The 12359-nt window shown below is 43.4% G+C and overlaps 27 non-coding genes across 27 annotated transcripts; 15 read left to right on the top strand and 12 right to left on the bottom strand.

Moving 5' to 3' along the window:
• Nucleotides 1-483: 483 nt before the first annotated feature.
• On the top strand, nt 484-556 carry trnak-uuu (transfer RNA lysine (anticodon UUU)). Its single transcript has one exon. It is a non-coding gene; the product is annotated as a tRNA-Lys (tRNA).
• Nucleotides 557-930: 374 nt separating this feature from the next.
• On the bottom strand, nt 931-1002 carry trnaw-cca (transfer RNA tryptophan (anticodon CCA)). Its single transcript has one exon. It is a non-coding gene; the product is annotated as a tRNA-Trp (tRNA).
• A 149-nt stretch (nt 1003-1151) lies between these two features.
• On the top strand, nt 1152-1224 carry trnak-uuu (transfer RNA lysine (anticodon UUU)). The gene has a single exon. It is a non-coding gene; the product is annotated as a tRNA-Lys (tRNA).
• Nucleotides 1225-1599: 375 nt separating this feature from the next.
• On the bottom strand, nt 1600-1671 carry trnaw-cca (transfer RNA tryptophan (anticodon CCA)). Its single transcript has one exon. It is a non-coding gene; the product is annotated as a tRNA-Trp (tRNA).
• Nucleotides 1672-1819: 148 nt separating this feature from the next.
• On the top strand, nt 1820-1892 carry trnak-uuu (transfer RNA lysine (anticodon UUU)). The gene has a single exon. It is a non-coding gene; the product is annotated as a tRNA-Lys (tRNA).
• A 375-nt stretch (nt 1893-2267) lies between these two features.
• Nucleotides 2268-2339, bottom strand: trnaw-cca (transfer RNA tryptophan (anticodon CCA)). The gene has a single exon. It is a non-coding gene; the product is annotated as a tRNA-Trp (tRNA).
• Nucleotides 2340-2487: 148 nt separating this feature from the next.
• Nucleotides 2488-2560, top strand: trnak-uuu (transfer RNA lysine (anticodon UUU)). The gene has a single exon. It is a non-coding gene; the product is annotated as a tRNA-Lys (tRNA).
• Nucleotides 2561-2935: 375 nt separating this feature from the next.
• trnaw-cca (transfer RNA tryptophan (anticodon CCA)) lies at nt 2936-3007 on the bottom strand. The gene has a single exon. It is a non-coding gene; the product is annotated as a tRNA-Trp (tRNA).
• Nucleotides 3008-3155: 148 nt separating this feature from the next.
• trnak-uuu (transfer RNA lysine (anticodon UUU)) lies at nt 3156-3228 on the top strand. Its single transcript has one exon. It is a non-coding gene; the product is annotated as a tRNA-Lys (tRNA).
• A 375-nt stretch (nt 3229-3603) lies between these two features.
• Nucleotides 3604-3675, bottom strand: trnaw-cca (transfer RNA tryptophan (anticodon CCA)). The gene has a single exon. It is a non-coding gene; the product is annotated as a tRNA-Trp (tRNA).
• Nucleotides 3676-3823: 148 nt separating this feature from the next.
• On the top strand, nt 3824-3896 carry trnak-uuu (transfer RNA lysine (anticodon UUU)). The gene has a single exon. It is a non-coding gene; the product is annotated as a tRNA-Lys (tRNA).
• A 594-nt stretch (nt 3897-4490) lies between these two features.
• On the top strand, nt 4491-4563 carry trnak-uuu (transfer RNA lysine (anticodon UUU)). The gene has a single exon. It is a non-coding gene; the product is annotated as a tRNA-Lys (tRNA).
• A 375-nt stretch (nt 4564-4938) lies between these two features.
• Nucleotides 4939-5010, bottom strand: trnaw-cca (transfer RNA tryptophan (anticodon CCA)). The gene has a single exon. It is a non-coding gene; the product is annotated as a tRNA-Trp (tRNA).
• A 148-nt stretch (nt 5011-5158) lies between these two features.
• Nucleotides 5159-5231, top strand: trnak-uuu (transfer RNA lysine (anticodon UUU)). The gene has a single exon. It is a non-coding gene; the product is annotated as a tRNA-Lys (tRNA).
• Nucleotides 5232-6493: 1262 nt separating this feature from the next.
• Nucleotides 6494-6566, top strand: trnak-uuu (transfer RNA lysine (anticodon UUU)). Its single transcript has one exon. It is a non-coding gene; the product is annotated as a tRNA-Lys (tRNA).
• A 375-nt stretch (nt 6567-6941) lies between these two features.
• Nucleotides 6942-7013, bottom strand: trnaw-cca (transfer RNA tryptophan (anticodon CCA)). Its single transcript has one exon. It is a non-coding gene; the product is annotated as a tRNA-Trp (tRNA).
• A 596-nt stretch (nt 7014-7609) lies between these two features.
• Nucleotides 7610-7681, bottom strand: trnaw-cca (transfer RNA tryptophan (anticodon CCA)). Its single transcript has one exon. It is a non-coding gene; the product is annotated as a tRNA-Trp (tRNA).
• A 148-nt stretch (nt 7682-7829) lies between these two features.
• Nucleotides 7830-7902, top strand: trnak-uuu (transfer RNA lysine (anticodon UUU)). The gene has a single exon. It is a non-coding gene; the product is annotated as a tRNA-Lys (tRNA).
• Nucleotides 7903-8497: 595 nt separating this feature from the next.
• On the top strand, nt 8498-8570 carry trnak-uuu (transfer RNA lysine (anticodon UUU)). Its single transcript has one exon. It is a non-coding gene; the product is annotated as a tRNA-Lys (tRNA).
• Nucleotides 8571-8944: 374 nt separating this feature from the next.
• Nucleotides 8945-9016, bottom strand: trnaw-cca (transfer RNA tryptophan (anticodon CCA)). Its single transcript has one exon. It is a non-coding gene; the product is annotated as a tRNA-Trp (tRNA).
• A 149-nt stretch (nt 9017-9165) lies between these two features.
• trnak-uuu (transfer RNA lysine (anticodon UUU)) lies at nt 9166-9238 on the top strand. The gene has a single exon. It is a non-coding gene; the product is annotated as a tRNA-Lys (tRNA).
• Nucleotides 9239-9832: 594 nt separating this feature from the next.
• On the top strand, nt 9833-9905 carry trnak-uuu (transfer RNA lysine (anticodon UUU)). The gene has a single exon. It is a non-coding gene; the product is annotated as a tRNA-Lys (tRNA).
• Nucleotides 9906-10280: 375 nt separating this feature from the next.
• trnaw-cca (transfer RNA tryptophan (anticodon CCA)) lies at nt 10281-10352 on the bottom strand. The gene has a single exon. It is a non-coding gene; the product is annotated as a tRNA-Trp (tRNA).
• A 148-nt stretch (nt 10353-10500) lies between these two features.
• On the top strand, nt 10501-10573 carry trnak-uuu (transfer RNA lysine (anticodon UUU)). The gene has a single exon. It is a non-coding gene; the product is annotated as a tRNA-Lys (tRNA).
• Nucleotides 10574-10947: 374 nt separating this feature from the next.
• trnaw-cca (transfer RNA tryptophan (anticodon CCA)) lies at nt 10948-11019 on the bottom strand. The gene has a single exon. It is a non-coding gene; the product is annotated as a tRNA-Trp (tRNA).
• An 816-nt stretch (nt 11020-11835) lies between these two features.
• trnak-uuu (transfer RNA lysine (anticodon UUU)) lies at nt 11836-11908 on the top strand. Its single transcript has one exon. It is a non-coding gene; the product is annotated as a tRNA-Lys (tRNA).
• Nucleotides 11909-12282: 374 nt separating this feature from the next.
• Nucleotides 12283-12354, bottom strand: trnaw-cca (transfer RNA tryptophan (anticodon CCA)). Its single transcript has one exon. It is a non-coding gene; the product is annotated as a tRNA-Trp (tRNA).
• Nucleotides 12355-12359: the final 5 nt, after the last annotated feature.

The raw sequence follows: 12359 nt of genomic DNA, 5'->3' as shown, positions 1-12359 counted from the left end.
TAGTCTGAAAACTTTAGGATTTTTAATCTGAACCTCCAGGTTTAAACTCCCTGTTTGAAGACTGATTTAAGTCTGTCAATCACATAGCATCATCTGATATAGGAATTTGCAGTGTGCCATTCTTTTGTGAGAGACGACTGTCATCTAAAGCATCATCGGATTGGTCGTTGTTTAGCAACATTTGAACTGTAAAGCCACATTGGTACTTGTGCTGATTCATTGACTTCTCTGTGTAAAGGCAGCGATTTCACACATCAAAATTCTGACCACGACGTGATTTGAACACGCAACCTACTGATCTGGAGTCAGACGCGCTACCATTGCGCCACGAGGACTTGGAAGAATCTCATCTATGGGGGGGATGCCTAGTTCAGATTTCGTTGACTGTATCAATTGGAATGAAGGCCTGTGTCTCTGGGGAAATGTACGATCTGACATGCATCTGCCCGTCAGGTTAGGTGTATGAAAACAGTCACATGCAGAGCCCGGATAGCTCAGTCGGTAGAGCATCAGACTTTTAATCTGAGGGTCCAGGGTTCAAGTCCCTGTTCAGGTGTCCTTTTAATATTCAACTTCCTTCAGAAGCAAGTCTTTCTATAATTGCAATTTCTGTCACTTTCCATGACATGTTCACGTGTGGACAATACAATCCCATAGCCAAAACAGCTTAGTCTGAAAACTTTAGGATTTATAATCTGAACCTCCAGGTTTAAACTCCCTGTTTGAAGACTGATTTAAGTCTGTCAATCACATAGCATCATCTGATATAGGAATTTGCAGTGTGCCATGCTTTTGTGAGAGACGACTGTCATCTAAAGCATCATCGGATTGGTCGTTGTTTAGCAACATTTGAACTGTAAAGCCACATTGGTACTGTGCTGATTCATTGACTTCGCTGTGTAAAGGCAGCAATTGCACACATCAAATTTCTGACCACAACGTGATTTGAACACGCAACCTTCTGATCTGGAGTCAGACGCGCTACCGTTGCGCCACGAGGTCTTGGAAGAAAGTCATCTATGGGGGGGATGCCTAGTTCAGATTTCGTTGACTGTATCAATTGGAATGAAGGCCTGTGTCTCTGGGGAAATGTACGATCTGACATTCATCTTCCCTTTCAGGTTCGGTGTATGAAAACAGTCACATGCAGAGCCCGGATAGCTCAGTCGGTAGAGCATCAGACTTTTAATCTGAGGGTCCAGGGTTCAAGTCCCTGTTCAGGCGTCCTTTTAATATTCAACTTCCTTCAGAAGCAAGTCTTTCTATAATTGCAATTTCTGTCACTTTCCATGACATGTTCACGTGTGGACAATACAATCCCATAGCCAAAACAGCTTAGTCTGAAAACTTTAGGATTTTTAATCTGAACCTCCAGGTTTAAACTCCCTGTTTGAAGACTGATTTAAGTTTGTCAATCACATAGCACCATCTGATATAGGAATTTGCAGTGTGCCATGCTTTTGTGAGAGACGACTGTCATCTAAAGCATCATCGGATTGGTCGTTGTTTAGCAACATTTGAACTGTAAAGCCACATTGGTACTTGTGCTGATTCATTGACTTCGCTGTGTAAAGGCAGCGATTTCACCCATCAAAATTCTGACCACGACGTGATTTGAACACGCAACCTTCTGATCTGGAGTCAGACGCGCTACCGTTGCGCCACGAGGTCTTGGAAGAATCTCATCTATGGGGGGGATGCCTAGTTCAGATTTCGTTGACTGTATCAATTGGAATGAAGGCCTGTGTCTCTGGGGAAATGTACGATCTGACATGCATCTGCCCGTCAGGTTAGGTGTATGAAAACAGTCACATGCAGAGCCCGGATAGCTCAGTCGGTAGAGCATCAGACTTTTAATCTGAGGGTCCAGGGTTCAAGTCCCTGTTCAGGCGTCCTTTTAATATTCAACTTCCTTCAGAAGCAAGTCTTTCTATAATTGCAATTTCTGTCACTTTCCATGACATGTTCACGTGTGGACAATACAATCCCATAGCCAAAACAGCTTAGTCTGAAAACTTTAGGATTTTTAATCTGAACCTCCAGGTTTAAACTCCCTGTTTGAAGACTGATTTAAGTCTGTCAATCACATAGCATCATCTGATATAGGAATTTGCAGTGTGCCATGCTTTTGTGAGAGACGACTGTCATCTAAAGCATCATCGGATTGGTCGTTGTTTAGCAACATTTGAACTGTAAAGCCACATTGGTACTTGTGCTGATTCATTGACTTCGTTGTGCAAAGGCAGAGATTGCACACATCAAAATTCTGACCACGACGTGATTTGAACACGCAACCTTCTGATCTGGAGTCAGACGCGCTACCGTTGCGCCACGAGGTCTTGGAACAATCTCATTTATGGGGGGGATGCCTAGTTCAGATTTCGTTGACTGTATCAATTGGAATGAAGGCCTGTGTCTCTGGGGAAATGTACGATCTGACATGCATCTGCCCGGCAGGTTCGGTGTATGAAAACAGTTACATGTAGAGCCCGGATAGCTCAGTCGGTAGAGCATCAGACTTTTAATCTGAGGGTCCAGGGTTCAAGTCCCTGTTCAGGTGTCTTTTTAATATTCACCTTCCTTCAGAAGCAAGTCTTTCTATAATTGCAATTTCTGTCACTTTCCATGACATGTTCACGTGTGGACAATACAATCCCATAGCCAAAACAGCTTAGTCTGAAAACTTTAGGATTTTTAATCTGAACCTCCAGGTTTAAACTCCCTGTTTGAAGACTGATTTAAGTCTGTCAATCACATAGCATCATCTGATATAGGAATTTGCAGTGTGCCATTCTTTTGTGAGAGACGACTGTCATCTAAAGCATCATCGGATTGGTCGTTGTTTAGCAACATTTGAACTGTAAAGCCACATTGGTACTTGTGCTGATTCATTGACTTCGTTGTGTAAAGGCAGAGATTGCACACATCAAAATTCTGACCACGACGTGATTTGAACACGCAACCTTCTGATCTGGAGTCAGACGCGCTACCGTTGCGCCATGAGGTCTTGGAAGAAAGTCATCTATGGGGGGGATGCCTAGTTCAGATTTCGTTGACTGTATCAATTGGAATGAAGGCCTGTGTCTCTGGGGAAATGTACGATCTGACATGCATCTGCCCGTCAGGTTCGGTGTATGAAAACAGTCACATGCAGAGCCCGGATAGCTCAGTCGGTAGAGCATCAGACTTTTAATCTGAGGGTCCAGGGTTCAAGTCCCTGTTCAGGTGTCTTTTTAATATTCACCTTCCTTCAGAAGCAAGTCTTTCTATAATTGCAATTTCTGTCACTTTCCATGACATGTTCACGTGTGGACAATACAATCCCATAGCCAAAACAGCTTAGTCTGAAAACTTTAGGATTTTTAATCTGAACCTCCAGGTTTAAACTCCCTGTTTGAAGACTGATTTAAGTCTGTCAATCACATAGCATCATCTGATATAGGAATTTGCAGTGTGCCATTCTTTTGTGAGAGACGACTGTCATCTAAAGCATCATTGGATTGGTCGTTGTTTAGCAACATTTGAACTGTAAAGCCACATTGGTACTTGTGCTGATTCATTGACTTCACTGTGTAAAGGCAGCGATTTCACACATCAAAATTCTGACCACGACGTGATTTGAACACGCAACCTTCTGATCTGGAGTCAGACGCGCTACCGTTGCGCCACGAGGTCTTGGAAGAATCTCATCTATGGGGGGGATGCCTAGTTCAGATTTCGTTGACTGTATCAATTGGAATGAAGGCCTGTGTCTCTGGGGAAATGTACGATCTGACATGCATCTGCCCGTCAGGTTAGGTGTATGAAAACAGTCACATGCAGAGCCCGGATAGCTCAGTCGGTAGAGCATCAGACTTTTAATCTGAGGGTCCAGGGTTCAAGTCCCTGTTCAGGCGTCCTTTAATATTCAACTTCCTTCAGAAGCAAGTCTTTCTATAATTGCAATTTCTGTCACTTTCCATGACATGTTCACGTGTGGACAATACTATCCCATAGCCAAAACAGCTTAGTCTGAAAACTTTAGGATTTTTAATCTGAACCTCCAGGTTTAAACTCCCTGTTTGAAGACTGATTTAAGTCTGTCAATCACATAGCATCATCTGATATAGGAATTTGCAGTGTGCCATTCTTTTGTGAGAGACGACTGTCATCTAAAGCATCATCGGATTGGTCGTTGTTTAGCAACATTTGAACTGTAAAGCCACATTGGTACTTGTGCTGATTCATTGACTTCGCTGTGTAAAGGCAGCGATTTCACACATCAAAATTCTGACCACGACGTGATTTGAACACGCAACCTACTGATCTGGAGTCAGACGCGCTACCGTTGCGCCACGAGGACTTGGAAGAATCTCATCTATGGGGGGGATGCCTAGTTCAGATTTCGTTGACTGTATCAATTGGAATGAAGGCCTGTGTCTCTGGGGAAATGTACGATCTGACATGCATCTGCCCGTCAGGTTAGGTGTATGAAAACAGTCACATGCAGAGCCCGGATAGCTCAGTCGGTAGAGCATCAGACTTTTAATCTGAGGGTCCAGGGTTCAAGTCCCTGTTCAGGTGTCCTTTTAATATTCAACTTCCTTCAGAAGCAAGTCTTTCTATAATTGCAATTTCTGTCACTTTCCATGACATGTTCACGTGTGGACAATACAATCCCATAGCCAAAACTGCTTAGTCTGAAAACTTTAGGATTTTTAATCTGAACCTCCAGGTTTAAACTCCCTGTTTGAAGACTGATTTAAGTCTGTCAATCACATAGCATCATCTGATATAGGAATTTGCAGTGTGCCATGCTTTTGTGAGAGACGACTGTCATCTAAAGCATCATCGGATTGGTCGTTGTTTAGCAACATTTGAACTGTAAAGCCACATTGGTACTTGTGCTGATTCATTGACTTCGTTGTGCAAAGGCAGAGATTGCACACATCAAAATTCTGACCACGACGTGATTTGAACACGCAACCTTCTGATCTGGAGTCAGACGCGCTACCGTTGCGCCACGAGGTCTTGGAAGAATCTCATTTATGGGGGGGATGCCTAGTTCAGATTTCGTTGACTGTATCAATTGGAATGAAGGCCTGTGTCTCTGGGGAAATGTACGATCTGACATGCATCTGCCCGGCAGGTTCGGTGTATGAAAACAGTTACATGTAGAGCCCGGATAGCTCAGTCGGTAGAGCATCAGACTTTTAATCTGAGGGTCCAGGGTTCAAGTCCCTGTTCAGGCGTACTTTTAATATTCAACTTCCTTCAGAAGCAAGTCTTTCTATAATTGCAATTTCTGTCACTTCCCATGACATGCTCACGTGTGGACAATACAATCCCATAGCCAAAACAGCTTAGTCTGAAAACTTTAGGATTTTTAATCTGAACCTCCAGGTTTAAACTCCCTGTTTGAAGACTGATTTAAGTCTGTCAATCACATAGCATCATCTGATATAGGAATTTGCAGTGTGCCATGCTTTTGTGAGAGACGACTGTCATCTAAAGCATCATCGGATTGGTCGTTGTTTAGCAACATTTGAACTGTAAAGCCACATTGGTACTGTGCTGATTCATTGACTTCGCTGTGTAAAGGCAGCAATTGCACACATCAAATTTCTGACCACAACGTGATTTGAAGACGCAACCTTCTGATCTGGAGTCAGACGCGCTACCGTTGCGCCACGAGGTCTTGGAAGAAAGTCATCTATGGGGGGGATGCCTAGTTCAGATTTCGTTGACTGTATCAATTGGAATGAAGGCCTGTGTCTCTGGGGAAATGTACGATCTGACATGCATCTGCCCGGCAGGTTCGGTGTATGAAAACAGTTACATGTAGAGCCCGGATAGCTCATTCGGTAGAGCATCAGACTTTTAATCTGAGGGTCCAGGGTTCAAGTCCCTGTTCAGGTGTCTTTTTAATATTCACCTTCCTTCAGAAGCAAGTCTTTCTATAATTGCAATTTCTGTCACTTTCCATGACATGTTCACGTGTGGACAATACAATCCCATAGCCAAAACAGCTTAGTCTGAAAACTTTAGGATTTTTAATCTGAACCTCCAGGTTTAAACTCCCTGTTTGAAGACTGATTTAAGTCTGTCAATCACATAGCATCATCTGATATAGGAATTTGCAGTGTGCCATTCTTTTGTGAGAGACGACTGTCATCTAAAGCATCATCGGATTGGTCGTTGTTTAGCAACATTTGAACTGTAAAGCCACATTGGTACTTGTGCTGATTCATTGACTTCGCTGTGTAAAGGCAGCGATTTCACACATCAAAATTCTGACCACGACGTGATTTGAACACGCAACCTACTGATCTGGAGTCAGACGCGCTACCGTTGCGCCACGAGGACTTGGAAGAATCTCATCTATGGGGGGGATGCCTAGTTCAGATTTCGTTGACTGTATCAATTGGAATGAAGGCCTGTGTCTCTGGGGAAATGTACGATCTGACATGCATCTGCCCGTCAGGTTCGGTGTATGAAAACAGTCACATGCAGAGCCCGGATAGCTCAGTCGGTAGAGCATCAGACTTTTAATCTGAGGGTCCAGGGTTCAAGTCCCTGTTCAGGCGTCCTTTTAATATTCAACTTCCTTCAGAAGCAAGTCTTTCTATAATTGCAATTTCTGTCACTTTCCATGACATGTTCACGTGTGGACAATACAATCCCATAGCCAAAACAGTTTAGTCTGAAAACTTTAGGATTTTTAATCTGAACCTCCAGGTTTAAACTCCCTGTTTGAAGACTGATTTAAGTTTGTCAATCACATAGCATCATCTGATATAGGAATTTGCAGTGTGCCATGCTTTTGTGAGAGACGACTGTCATCTAAAGCATCATCGGATTGGTCGTTGTTTAGCAACATTTGAACTGTAAAGCCACATTGGTACTTGTGCTGATTCATTGACTTCGCTGTGTAAAGGCAGCGATTTCACACATCAAAATTCTGACCACGTCGTGATTTGAACACGCAACCTTCTGATCTGGAGTCAGACGCGCTACCGTTGCGCCACGAGGTCTTGGAAGAAAGTCATCTATGTGGGGGATGCCTAGTTCAGATTTCGTTGACTGTATCAATTGGAATGAAGGCCTGTGTCTCTGGGGAAATGTACGATCTGACATGCATCTGCCCGGCAGGTTCGGTGTATGAAAACAGTTACATGTAGAGCCCGGATAGCTCATTCGGTAGAGCATCAGACTTTTAATCTGAGGGTCCAGGGTTCAAGTCCCTGTTCAGGTGTCTTTTTAATATTCACCTTCCTTCAGAAGCAAGTCTTTCTATAATTGCAATTTCTGTCACTTTCCATGACATGTTCACGTGTGGACAATACAATCCCATAGCCAAAACAGCTTAGTCTGAAAACTTTAGGATTTTTAATCTGAACCTCCAGGTTTAAACTCCCTGTTTGAAGACTGATTTAAGTCTGTCAATCACATAGCATCATCTGATATAGGAATTTGCAGTGTGCCATTCTTTTGTGAGAGACGACTGTCATCTAAAGCATCATCGGATTGGTCGTTGTTTAGCAACATTTGAACTGTAAAGCCACATTGGTACTTGTGCTGATTCATTGACTTCGCTGTGTAAAGGCAGCGATTTCACACATCAAAATTCTGACCACGACGTGATTTGAACACGCAACCTTCTGATCTGGAGTCAGACGCGCTACCGTTGCGCCACGAGGTCTTGGAAGAATCTCATCTATGGGGGGGATGCCTAGTTCAGATTTCGTTGACTGTATCAATTGGAATGAAGGCCTGTGTCTCTGGGGAAATGTACGATCTGACATGCATCTGCCCGTCAGGTTAGGTGTATGAAAACAGTCACATGCAGAGCCCGGATAGCTCAGTCGGTAGAGCATCAGACTTTTAATCTGAGGGTCCAGGGTTCAAGACCCTGTTCAGGCGTACTTTTAATATTCAACTTCCTTCAGAAGCAAGTCTTTCTATAATTGCAATTTCTGTCACTTTCCATGACATGTTCACGTGTGGACAATACAATCCCATAGCCAAAACAGCTTAGTCTGAAAACTTTAGGATTTTTAATCTGAACCTCCAGGTTTAAACTCCCTGTTTGAAGACTGATTTAAGTCTGTCAATCACATAGCATCATCTGATATAGGAATTTGCAGTGTGCCATTCTTTTGTGAGAGACGACTGTCATCTAAAGCATCATCGGATTGGTCGTTGTTTAGCAACATTTGAACTGTAAAGCCACATTGGTACTTGTGCTGATTCATTGACTTCGCTGTGTAAAGGCAGCGATTTCACACATCAAAATTCTGACCACGACGTGATTTGAACACGCAACCTACTGATCTGGAGTCAGACGCGCTACCGTTGCGCCACGAGGACTTGGAAGAATCTCATCTATGGGGGGGATGCCTAGTTCAGATTTCGTTGACTGTATCAATTGGAATGAAGGCCTGTGTCTCTGGGGAAATGTACGATCTGACATGCATCTGCCCGTCAGGTTAGGTGTATGAAAACAGTCAAATGCAGAGCCCGGATAGCTCAGTCGGTAGAGCATCAGACTTTTAATCTGAGGGTCCAGGGTTCAAGTCCCTGTTCAGGCGTCCTTTTAATATTCAACTTCCTTCAGAAGCAAGTCTTTCTATAATTGCAATTTCTGTCACTTTCCATGACATGTTCACGTGTGGACAATACAATCCCATAGCCAAAACAGCTTAGTCTGAAAACTTTAGGATTTTTAATCTGAACCTCCAGGTTTAAACTCCCTGTTTGAAGACTGATTTAAGTCTGTCAATCACATAGCATCATCTGATATAGGAATTTGCAGTGTGCCATGCTTTTGTGAGAGACGACTGTCATCTAAAGCATCATCGGATTGGTCGTTGTTTAGCAACATTTGAACTGTAAACCCACATTGGTACTGTGCTGATTCATTGACTTCGCTGTGTAAAGGCAGCAATTGCACACATCAAATTTCTGACCACAACGTGATTTGAACACGCAACCTTCTGATCTGGAGTCAGACGCGCTACCATTGCGCCACGAGGTCTTGGAAGAAAGTCATCTATGGGGGGGATGCCTAGTTCAGATTTCGTTGACTGTATCAATTGGAATGAAGGCCTGTGTCTCTGGGGAAATGTACGATCTGACATTCATCTTCCCTTTCAGGTTCGGTGTATGAAAACAGTCACATGCAGAGCCCGGATAGCTCAGTCGGTAGAGCATCAGACTTTTAATCTGAGGGTCCAGGGTTCAAGTCCCTGTTCAGGCGTCCTTTTAATATTCAACTTCCTTCAGAAGCAAGTCTTTCTATAATTGCAATTTCTGTCACTTTCCATGACATGTTCACGTGTGGACAATACAATCCCATAGCCAAAACAGCTTAGTCTGAAAACTTTAGGATTTTTAATCTGAACCTCCAGGTTTAAACTCCCTGTTTGAAGACTGATTTAAGTCTGTCAATCACATAGCATCATCTGATATAGGAATTTGCAGTGTGCCATTCTTTTGTGAGAGACGACTGTCATCTAAAGCATCATCGGATTGGTCGTTGTTTAGCAACATTTGAACTGTAAAGCCACATTGGTACTGTGCTGATTCATTGACTTCGCTGTGTAAAGGCAGCAATTGCACACATCAAATTTCTGACCACAACGTGATTTGAAGACGCAACCTTCTGATCTGGAGTCAGACGCGCTACCGTTGCGCCACGAGGTCTTGGAAGAATCTCATTTATGGGGGGGATGCCTAGTTCAGATTTCGTTGACTGTATCAATTGGAATGAAGGCCTGTGTCTCTGGGGAAATGTACGATCTGACATGCATCTGCCCGGCAGGTTCGGTGTATGAAAACAGTTACATGTAGAGCCCGGATAGCTCAGTCGGTAGAGCATCAGACTTTTAATCTGAGGGTCCAGGGTTCAAGTCCCTGTTCAGGTGTCTTTTTAATATTCACCTTCCTTCAGAAGCAAGTCTTTCTATAATTGCAATTTCTGTCACTTTCCATGACATGTTCACGTGTGGACAATACAATCCCATAGCCAAAACAGCTTAGTCTGAAAACTTTAGGATTTTTAATCTGAACCTCCAGGTTTAAACTCCCTGTTTGAAGACTGATTTAAGTCTGTCAATCACATAGCATCATCTGATATAGGAATTTGCAGTGTGCCATTCTTTTGTGAGAGACGACTGTCATCTAAAGCATCATCGGATTGGTCGTTGTTTAGCAACATTTGAACTGTAAAGCCACATTGGTACTTGTGCTGATTCTTTGACTTCGTTGTGTAAAGGCAGAGATTGCACACATCAAAATTCTGACCACGACGTGATTTGAACACGCAACCTTCTGATCTGGAGTCAGACGCGCTACCGTTGCGCCACGAGGTCTTGGAAGAATCTCATCTATGGGGGGGATGCCTAGTTCAGATTTCGTTGACCGTATCAATTGGAATGAAGGCCTGTGTCTCTGGGGAAATGTACGATCTGACATGCATCTGCCCGTCAGGTTCGGTGTATGAAAACAGTTACATGCAGAGCCCGGATAGCTCAGTCGGTAGAGCATCAGACTTTTAATCTGAGGGTCCAGGGTTCAAGTCCCTGTTCAGGCGTACTTTTAATATTCAACTTCCTTCAGAAGCTAGTCTTTCTATAATTGCAATTTCTGTCACTTCCCATGACATGCTCACGTGTGGACAATACAATCCCATAGCCAAAACAGCTTAGTCTGAAAACTTTAGGATTTTTAATCTGAACCTCCAGGTTTAAACTCCCTGTTTGAAGACTGATTTAAGTCTGTCAATCACATAGCATCATCTGATATAGGAATTTGCAGTGTGCCATGCTTTTGTGAGAGACGACTGTCATCTAAAGCATCATCGGATTGGTCGTTGTTTAGCAACATTTGAACTGTAAAGCCACATTGGTACTGTGCTGATTCATTGACTTCGCTGTGTAAAGGCAGCAATTGCACACATCAAATTTCTGACCACAACGTGATTTGAACACGCAACCTTCTGATCTGGAGTCAGACGCGCTACCGTTGCGCCACGAGGTCTTGGAAGAAAGTCATCTATGGGGGGGATGCCTAGTTCAGATTTCGTTGACTGTATCAATTGGAATGAAGGCCTGTGTCTCTGGGGAAATGTACGATCTGACATGCATCTGCCCGGCAGGTTCGGTGTATGAAAACAGTTACTTGTAGAGCCCGGATAGCTCATTCGGTAGAGCATCAGACTTTTAATCTGAGGGTCCAGGGTTCAAGTCCCTGTTCAGGTGTCTTTTTAATATTCACCTTCCTTCAGAAGCAAGTCTTTCTATAATTGCAATTTCTGTCACTTTCCATGACATGTTCACGTGTGGACAATACAATCCCATAGCCAAAACAGCTTAGTCTGAAAACTTTAGGATTTTTAATCTGAACCTCCAGGTTTAAACTCCCTGTTTGAAGACTGATTTAAGTCTGTCAATCACATAGCATCATCTGATATAGGAATTTGCAGTGTGCCATTCTTTTGTGAGAGACGACTGTCATCTAAAGCATCATCGGATTGGTCGTTGTTTAGCAACATTTGAACTGTAAAGCCACATTGGTACTTGTGCTGATTCATTGACTTCGCTGTGTAAAGGCAGCGATTTCACACATCAAAATTCTGACCACGACGTGATTTGAACACGCAACCTACTGATCTGGAGTCAGACGCGCTACCGTTGCGCCACGAGGACTTGGAAGAATCTCATCTATGGGGGGGATGCCTAGTTCAGATTTCGTTGACTGTATCAATTGGAATGAAGGCCTGTGTCTCTGGGGAAATGTACGATCTGACATGCATCTGCCCGTCAGGTTAGGTGTATGAAAACAGTCACATGCAGAGCCCGGATAGCTCAGTCGGTAGAGCATCAGACTTTTAATCTGAGGGTCCAGGGTTCAAGTCCCTGTTCAGGCGTCCTTTTAATATTCAACTTCCTTCAGAAGCAAGTCTTTCTATAATTGCAATTTCTGTCACTTTCCATGACATGTTCACGTGTGGACAATACAATCCCATAGCCAAAACAGCTTAGTCTGAAAACTTTAGGATTTTTAATCTGAACCTCCAGGTTTAAACTCCCTGTTTGAAGACTGATTTAAGTCTGTCAATCACATAGCATCATCTGATATAGGAATTTGCAGTGTGCCATGCTTTTGTGAGAGAAGACTGTCATCTAAAGCATCATCGGATTGGTCGTTGTTTAGCAACATTTGAACTGTAAAGCCACATTGGTACTGTGCTGATTCATTGACTTCGCTGTGTAAAGGCAGCAATTGCACACATCAAATTTCTGACCACAACGTGATTTGAACACGCAACCTTCTGATCTGGAGTCAGACGCGCTACCATTGCGCCACGAGGTCTTGGA

Source organism: Salvelinus fontinalis, chromosome 3 (genome assembly GCF_029448725.1).
Source record: "Salvelinus fontinalis isolate EN_2023a chromosome 3, ASM2944872v1, whole genome shotgun sequence".
Classification (NCBI taxonomy): domain Eukaryota; kingdom Metazoa; phylum Chordata; class Actinopteri; order Salmoniformes; family Salmonidae; genus Salvelinus; species Salvelinus fontinalis.
This window is presented reverse-complemented; position numbering and strand designations above follow the sequence as displayed.